General features: G+C 39.7%; 1 pseudogene; it reads left to right on the top strand.

Moving 5' to 3' along the window:
* The first annotated feature begins 2,516 nt into the window (after positions 1-2,516).
* LOC147884854 (uncharacterized) lies at positions 2,517-9,012 on the top strand (annotated as a pseudogene).
* Positions 9,013-9,227: the final 215 nt, after the last annotated feature.

The raw sequence follows: 9,227 nt of genomic DNA, 5'->3' as shown, positions 1-9,227 counted from the left end.
TTGGGGTTGCCATATCAAGAGCTGAGATGGATTCTGCATCTCCTAACTTCAAGAAATTATTAAATCAGTATTGGGCACGATCATTTAAGAGAAAGGGGCTCAGTGATACAAATGCCTATCTTGACTACTGGAACAAGTATTGGACAGAGAATAGGTTGGATCCACAGGTGTGGGAGTATATTGATGCGGTGGTCTGGTTGTGGACATAAAAAGCCATAAATAGACCCAAGAAGATTAAGATTCCACAAAATGTATGTATCGAAGCACAAAAGAGCTTGCTTGGTATCAGAGCATAGAAAAATGGTGATCATTTTCTCCTTCTTTTCCTTGTTATACCCAATGAAACGTTTCGCAACCAATGAAGTTTTTCATAATCATTGGAATTTCCAACCAACAGTATATTTCAATCTTGGCAAAATTCCCACAATCAATGAAACTTTTCCCAAATTTAATGAAACCTTTCCAAAATTTAATGAAATCCACCCAATTTCAAAATTCCCAAAGTGCAACTTTTGTCCCATTTTATCTAATACGGTGTTAAAGAGAAAAGAGAAAAGAGGAAAGAGAAAAGATAAGAACATAAGAAGAGTAGAGAAGAAAAGAGAAAATGGAAATCGCTCATGCAATCCCTTATTTCCATCATGCATGCCCTCTTCCATATGCATATATAAAAGAGTTATGCATATGCATAAAAGAGTATTTCCATCATGCATGTGCTTATCATCATGCAATCATGTTTCTCCATCATGCATGCCCTCTTTCCCTATCAACGCCCTCATGCTTTATCCCAATTTCCCTCTTGCAATCCCGTGATTTCCATCATGCATGCCCTCTTTCCCTATCCCGCATGCAATCTCTTATTTCCATCATGCACGCAATCCCTTATTTCCTCATGAATGCTTAAGGCATTGAAAATTCAACTTAAACATGCACGCAAGAAGAAAGGATCGAGAAAGAGAAGAGAAAGACAAGGAGAAGAAGAAGGAATGAGTATGGAAAAAAGGAAAAGAGAAGGAGAAGGAAAAGAAAAGGGAACGAGAAGGAGAAGAAGAACGAAAATGGGGAAAAGGACAAGGGAAAATGGAATGGGAAGGAGAAGGAGAAGGGAGATTGGAAGGAGAAGGAGAAGGAGAAGGCAGATGGGAAGGGGAAGGAGAAGGGTTCAAGAGGGAGATAACTGTCGTAGCACGTCTATACACATGGCTAACATCATGTCTATAGGCGCGGGTGCACAACTCAAAATATAGTTTCACACACTGTTAGATGTGCTCTGATAGAGAATCTCGACAAAAACTGACAAATGACAGACCGACCAACCCCCCTATAGAACAAAAGTACCCAAAGATATCCTTTTTTGCAAGTGACAAAAGGATGAATCTGAAGAGAAAAACTTTCCACAAGTACAAGAAGCTCATAGATTGAGAGAGTGTAAAATTCTTCTGAGGGAGAATAAATTACCGACCTCAAGAGATATGGCGAGGCAGCATATGTGACATCTCTTAGAGGGTTCAAGCGCATCCATGCATGCGTCAATGATTGCATTCTATTTCGTGGAGCACATAAGGAGGCTCGAGAGCATCCTACTTGTGGCGCGGCAAGATATAGAGAAGATCTCAAAACTTTGGAGGTGCCTCAAAAGGTTCTGCGACATTTTTCCATAATCCCTCGCATCCAACATATGTTCAAGTACAAATTCATTACAGAGCTCATGTCATGGCATTCCTCCCCTGATGGCAAGTGGAGATCTCCCGCAGACACTCCTGCATGGAAGCATATTGAAGACAGATGGCCAAGCATCAAGGAAGAACCTAGGAACTTGAGACTTGGATTGGGTATGGATGGTGTGAACCCATTTGGTCTCAAAAGCACCTCTTATAGTGTATGGCCAGTGATATTGGTGGTGACATCAAGTTGAAAACATGGATGTCTTTTTGGAGCCTTTAATTGATGTGAGCTAGAGATACTTTGGAGAGGTATCAAGGTGCATGACATCTCATCAAGAGACTTCACATGAAAGGCATTGTTGATGTGGACGATGCATGACTTCCCAGGCTATGGCGAGTGTTCAAGTAAGCATTGAACTTTTAATTATGAGTAGGCAATCACTGTGGCATTGGGAACCCACCTTGCTTACACAATTGTGTCTATTGTTTAGGTCTCACTATATCGGGTTAACATGCATGTCCTATTTTTTGTCCTTCTCTAGTTGCGTCATGGCCAAAGGACTTGAATAAGGTCATCTATGAGAATCACCATCGATTTCTCCCACTTGATCATCCTAGATATGTCGCCCCTTGGAATGAAGTCCCCCCACAGTCACTCACTGCAAGAGATTGGAAGCAATTTTGAGACCTTTCCACAACTCCTCCTCCATGTGGTATGAGCCAATAAGGGTTCGTAACTATTGTGTGCTATATTGAATGGAAATAAATATTGCACGCTAACACCATAGTTTGTTTAGATGCTTCATATTTTATCGGCTACCATATTGGTCCATCAACCACCTGTTTGATCCCATGCATATCTTCAAGAATGTGGCATCTACCATTTGAGAACATTTGAATGGGACACGAGATTCCTTGAGCATAAGGGAGGATTTATGCACCACAAGGAGCGTGCGTGAATCTTGGCCACAAGAGAGGCCAAATGGGTGTGTCATTTTACCCCTTGCACCATGGACATTATTTAAAAAGAAGATGGTGGCAGTGAAGTGGCATATCACTACAATTGGTACTCCCATTGGATGTATGAGGTGTTTGAAGGGGGACTTCACAAAGAGCAAGAAAAGAGGTGCAGAGCAATTATATGGCTTGAAATCTCATGATTGGCACAAGATGCTCCAAGTAAGTATGACTTGGCATAATCTCTTTTTCCTTCCAAATTTGTGAGTGTAGAAGCCACTAATCAACCATCACTCATGTGTTCAGTTCATACTACCTACTAGCATTTCTCATAGTGCATCGAAGGACATGAAGGATTGTATTTACAAGATGGGCGAGCTTGTGAGGTACTTCACACTATACAAAATGTGAAGCGTATCAATGCTTGATGCAAGGTTCTCATATTGTTAATAGAGTGCACTTTTTTCTTTCTAGGTATGTGAGCTCAAAGGAAATAGATCCCACCACGCTTGAGGATGCTTGAGTTATGTCAGTGGAGGTGGTTTGTTTAGTGGAGGAGACCTTTCCACATTCTATTCTCACAAGCCAACTACATCTCATAGTGTATTTGGTGGATGAGATTGCTATATGTGGCACACTATACATGCACGATGGTTGTTCTTCCTTGAGTGCTTCATGAAGAGCTTGAAGGGTTTTGTGAGGCAAAATGCAAGGCCCGAAGGTAGCATGGCCGAGGTTTGGTTGGTACAAGAGTCACTTGTATATATTTCCGAGTTTCTTGTTGATGTGGATAGCTCTCTCCCACGACTATGGAGAGATGAAGAAGACCTAAGGATGACCTCTATTGTGCCTCAAGGTAAAGGACGGAGCAAAGTAATGGAAAGGGATTTGCTTAATAATCTAAACCTCTATTGCATGCTTAATAGTGATATGATGAAAAGATGGGTGACAAGATATGAGGATGCAAAGGCAAGAAGACAAGGAGAAACGGCCCTCTTTTGTACACACCATTGATCTCGTGTGTCATACCTTGAGCATCTAAGAGCACTTCCAAAGTATATTCATGTTGATTGGATACTTGACCAAATGGAGAGAGCAGAGAGAGATGAGGGGATGCATATCACAATGGAAGAATGGGAGTGTGCTAGAGGATGCATGCAAAAGGTCGATATATAGAATGTTATGCATACGTTAGGAGCTTTCAACAATTTAGATTGCTTATTCAATTGATTTTGTCTTGGTGTAGTGTACTATGCTCAATGCTATATGGTGTGAGGGCAAGCATTTTTGGACACAATGGATTGATGATAAGAGAAACACACAAGATTGCGGCGTCATTGCTAGCTTTGAGGGAGCCGATGGAGCCATGGATGATTATTGTGGCATAATCCAATATATTATTAAGCTTGACTTTCAGCACTTCTTTGTGTATGTTTTAGATGTCAAGTGGCTTAAGGACATGGTGGAAAGAGGCCCTAATGCAACAATCAAACGCCATGCAAGTGGTTTGTAACTATTCACTCCACAAAGTTTTGGCAAAGCAAGAAGGACACACTAGTACTACCACAACAATGTGAACAGGTGCTATAAACATATATAAAAATCCTCACTTATTTATATTTTATACCTTCAATGCAAGGAGAATAACATGTTTGTATTTGTTTTTGAATAGGTTTTCTATCAATCAATGGTGGATAATAATAGGTCTTGGCACATCATACCTATTACGCCACGTTCCAAAGTGATGTATAGTACATTTACTAATATGCAGCATATGGAGGATGATCATGGCCATGTAGGTGATAATGATCGTGATACAAGAGAGGAGGGTGATCATGAGATAGGAGATACTTATATTTAGGCCATTACACATGAGGACGAGTCTGCCATAGGTGATGTTGATTTCGATGAGCACAGTAGCACAAGTAGTAGTGGGCTGAATGTATTTGTAAATCTCCAAAGTGGTTTGGATATTGAAGTAGATAGTTTGGCAAGGGTTGATCTCATTGAGGATGAGATCGAACCATAGCCCATCATTGTATCATCCAAATTTCTTACATATTGAAAAAACTATTTTATATATTGTCTCATTCTCCTCACCTCACTTAATTTTTGTATATGTCTGTTTGGCAAAAAACATATTATCGTGTGTGACAAGTGCATAGCATTGATATTTTTATTAAATTATGTGCTTTGGTAATCATGGGAAAAGTTTTGGAAAGTAGTGATGCACATTTATTAGCCTGCAGTATAATTTCAAACTCTGTTGCGCATTTAAAACGTGTCTAAATGCATTGACAATGCAACGCATATCCGATCGTCACAATACTTTGCACACGTCTCAACATAGGTATTATTGACTTACATGCAAAGTGGCATGCCCATCCCATAAGTACTTAGTCGAATAACACATCTAGGACCGCGTTTTTTGACGGTTGTGCATGACACTAAGGCCAAAACGGTGTTTAATGCTTGATCGACAATGCAAAGCATATCCGATGGGCACAATACTTTGCATGAGCCTCAACAATTGTAGTATTGCATTGCATGCAAAGTGGTACACCCATCTGATAAGCAGTTGGTCGGATAATACACCTAAAAGCGTGTTTTTTTACAGCGTGATTATCCCCTTTTCTAATTTAAAACCTGTTGCAATTCTATTGGATTCATGTGCACGGATGTGCTTTTTCCCATGTAATGAGAAGCACAAAAAGCATGTCATGCTAAGACCCCCTTGTGAGGCATCAGCTTTTTGGGATTACAAAAGTTTTTGTTGTTCGCCCTTGTGAGGCGTATTCCGTATTTCAAGTTGAAGTTGCAGTTGCTGACTTGGAAAAGTGTCTAAGAATTTGTCTACTATTGTCATTGAGAAGGTGGACAAGGATAACTTCCAAGCATGGAAGTTTAGGATGACAAACGTCCCTATGGGAAAGAGATTTGGGCATACTTCAATGGCAATGAGAAAGAACAATTTTCGCATGTTGCACCTGTTGTGCCTGCTGCTATTGAGTTGAAGGCCTTTAAGGAATGGCATGAAATATCCAATAAAGTGATGTATTGGTTGTTTGTCAGTGTATCAGACTCCATGATAGTGCACATACATGATGCATAGATGCCTAAAGAGGCATGGGATACTTTGGTGAAGCTGTATAGCACCAATACATGATGCGTAGATGCCTAAAGAAGCATGGGATACTTTGGTGAAGATGTATAGCACCAATACCAATGCTAGGAAGATGCAGCTCAAGCAGGAATTGCATGTAATATGTAGATTAGAGGAAAATTGAGTATCAATAAGTATTATGTAGATTAGAGAAAAATTGAGTATCAATGAGTATTCCATGAAGGTTAAAGGCCTTAGAGATTCTCTTGGCTCAATTGGAGCACCTGTTGATGATGAAGACTTGGTGTCTGTGACCTTGAATGGTCTAGGAAAGGGGATTATGCACAGTTTGGGACATCCATTGGAGTTCATGAGACATTTCTTGATTTTCAAGAATTGATTGTTCGCTTGTTAAGTGAACAGAAAAGGAAAGGTGGTTCATCTATAGGAACTCCAGAATTTGTTCTCCACTCAAATGCAGGTAGAAGTAGAGGTAGAGGAAGAGGAGATTTTGGTGGCCACTCAAGAAATCAAAACCAACATCACCAACAAGAAAACTAGTCCTATGCAGGAGGATGTGGTAACTCTAGAGGTGGGGGAGCCAAAGAGGACGTGGTTCATGGAAAAGGAACCAACAAGTTGACAACAACACAAAATGCTATTACTATGGGAATCCTGGACATAAGAAGGAGACCTTTTATAAAAAGCAGAATGACATAAGGAGTGGGAGGCTGTAGTAGAGCAACTATGCATCATCAAGCAGGCAGGGTGATGACAAAATGAGAAATTTTGTGATGTAGCATATGGTTAACTCCATGACGGGAGATGATGCCGATTGCAGTAATGTTTGGTATGTCAACTCAAGTGCCTGTAATGACATGACCAGTCATGAAGAGTGGTTTCATGATGTCAAAAATCTCGACAGGCCAGGTTATGTTGAAACATGTGATGGTATTGCACATCCAATTGCACATGTTTGTAAAGTGCCACTAGCTATGCATGATGGCAAAACGAAGTACTTTTTGGATGTACTTCATGTTCCAAATATCACCAAGAATATGGTTTTTGTTGGCCAGATGGTTGACCAAGGTTTGCAGGTCAGATTTAACCTTGATTGATGCTTTGTTGAAGATATGAAAAACCAGTGCGGCTTGGCTACAAAAGGCAACAAAAACAACAAAATGTTTACCTCGGATGTTGACATGCTGAATTAGGTGGATTATTTTGCTATGTTTGCACATGGAAAATGTATCATTATGAACACTATGTATAGAGTGCATAAGGCCTGTCAATTTAGAAAGTAGGCTAGGTGATTTTTTCCACATAGTGAAACGAGAAGTAAGAAACACTTGGAGGTCATACATCCTTATGTGTTGTTTGCCATGACACCATCTCCTAAAAGCTATAAGTACTATGTCAGCTTTATTAGTGATTACTCAAGGAAGATGTGGGTCTACTTCATGAGAGAGAAAAGTGAAGTATTTAGCCACTTTAAGAGCTCTGAGGCTATGGTTTAAAAGGAAACATGGTTGCAAATAAATTTTTTGAGATCTCATGGAGGGGGAAAATACTTCTCCAATGAATTTAGTGCATATCTACAAGAACAGGGTATTCAGAAAAGAGTATGGTTGCACTTTTCTCTTCTACAGTTGTTTTGCGATAATGAAAAACACATCCCTTGTTGATTGTTCTTCCTTTATTTTATGTCCTCAATGATCTTGTAGTATTTGATTCCTTTCATCCCTGTGCTACCTGCCCACTCTAGTTGCTATGAGATAACATGGCCATGACTAGGAAACCAGATATTTCTCACTTAAAAGTGTTTGGTTGCATAGCTTATGTTCATGTTCCTAATGAGAAAACAACAAAGCTGGGTCCAAAAGTACAAAAGTGCATCTTCATTGGGTATTATTTGCATCAAAAAAGGTATCATTGTTATAACCCTTCCACTTGCAAAATTTAAGTGAGCAGAGATGTGGTATTTGATGAGATGAGTTGCTGGTATTCACGAGTAAAAGTGTCATGAGATGCAAATGCAAAAAATGGTAATGCTGCAACAAATGTAGAGTAGCAATCACAAAGTTTTCAGTGGACCTGGTGAGTCCTCTACCAATGGATCCAATGCATGGACATGGAGACTAAGATCTAGTGGATCGTCTCATGGCATCCCAGACAATGGTACGCATGTATCACACAAAGGAAAGGAAATGGTGGACCATGCTCCTGTTTTTTATGTTTCTATTGCTCATTCTCCTATTGATGGAGAGTCAAGCGACTTTGAAATGAGGTTGGATGAGGGACTGGGGATTCCTCAGTTGTTACACCTAGTGCAAGGAAAAGCATGAATACTTTGAAGAATCTTGGAACTGATATAGGTGTACAAAGATCCACATGTGTGAAATACCCAGTTGACAGGCTAAGGTATGATCGGTATACAGTCCATCACTATGATTACATGGTGAAAGCTACAAGAATTTGAGCCCACATGCTTTGAGGATGCAATTGGGCAGAAAAATTGGGAAGTAGCCATGGATGAGGAGATGGCAGCCTTGGATGCAAACCACTCTTGGGATTTTATGCCTTTGGAGAAGAAGATACTTCAACCTCCATCTTGTGTCTCCCCCCTTTGTGCATGTTGTGAAGAAAGCTGTAAGTGAGTCTCTCTCTCTCCCGCAATCTTTTCACTAGCTAAGAAAGGGGTTAGCATTTTCTAATACACATGCATATCCAAATGGTTTGCAAGTCAACGTAATAAGATGGACCGACTCCACCCCTTCTAGTAAGGCATGAATGCCCCATCCCTCCTCCTCAGACGAGATGAGATCAACCATATCATATGGTTGGATCTACCCCAGCTCTACATGTCATGGACTTGAAGCTAGAAAAGCTATTCTCAATAAAAGGTCAAGCTAGAAAAAAGTATTCTGAAGTTGGAAAATACTATTGCCATGTTAGAAATTGTTTGAAGCAAAGAAAGATATTCACAACTATGCTGAAAGAAAAGGATTTTAAAAGTTGAAAAACATGCTTGAACATAGTTGGAAAACCGTTGGGATTCTAAGAAAGATATTGAAAAATCCAAAAAACCATTCAGAGCTCTATAATTGTTTGAAGGTCTAAGGGCATTAATGTTATAGTGTCATAAAGTTTATTTGAAGCCATAAAGTATTGTCAAAAGCTAAACTTGAAAATTACTTTGTAGATAAAGACGATACATGACAAATTTTTGAGAGCTATAAAGATTAATTAATAACATTTATTAAATTGTTTAAGGTTGAATTTTATTAAAATTCTTGATAAGAGGAGAAGATTACCTAATCTTGGTTTTAGAGGGTCAGTATGCCCATGTGATGCGAAGCCTCCCGCTACTCGTCTTTGGTAGTTAAAAGATTCTTGTCGCTTCAACCTCTTAATTAGATGGAGATGAAGTGCCTCTCGTCTCACCTTTAGAATTGTATGGTCGAATAAGAGCCATGTCACATGAGGCCCAAGAAATTTGGGGT

This window comes from Dipteris shenzhenensis, chromosome 26, assembly GCF_047967505.1.
Source record: "Dipteris shenzhenensis isolate YYH24624 ecotype China chromosome 26, Dip_SZ_1.0, whole genome shotgun sequence".
In the NCBI taxonomy this organism is placed as follows: domain Eukaryota; kingdom Viridiplantae; phylum Streptophyta; class Polypodiopsida; order Gleicheniales; family Dipteridaceae; genus Dipteris; species Dipteris shenzhenensis.
This window is presented reverse-complemented; position numbering and strand designations above follow the sequence as displayed.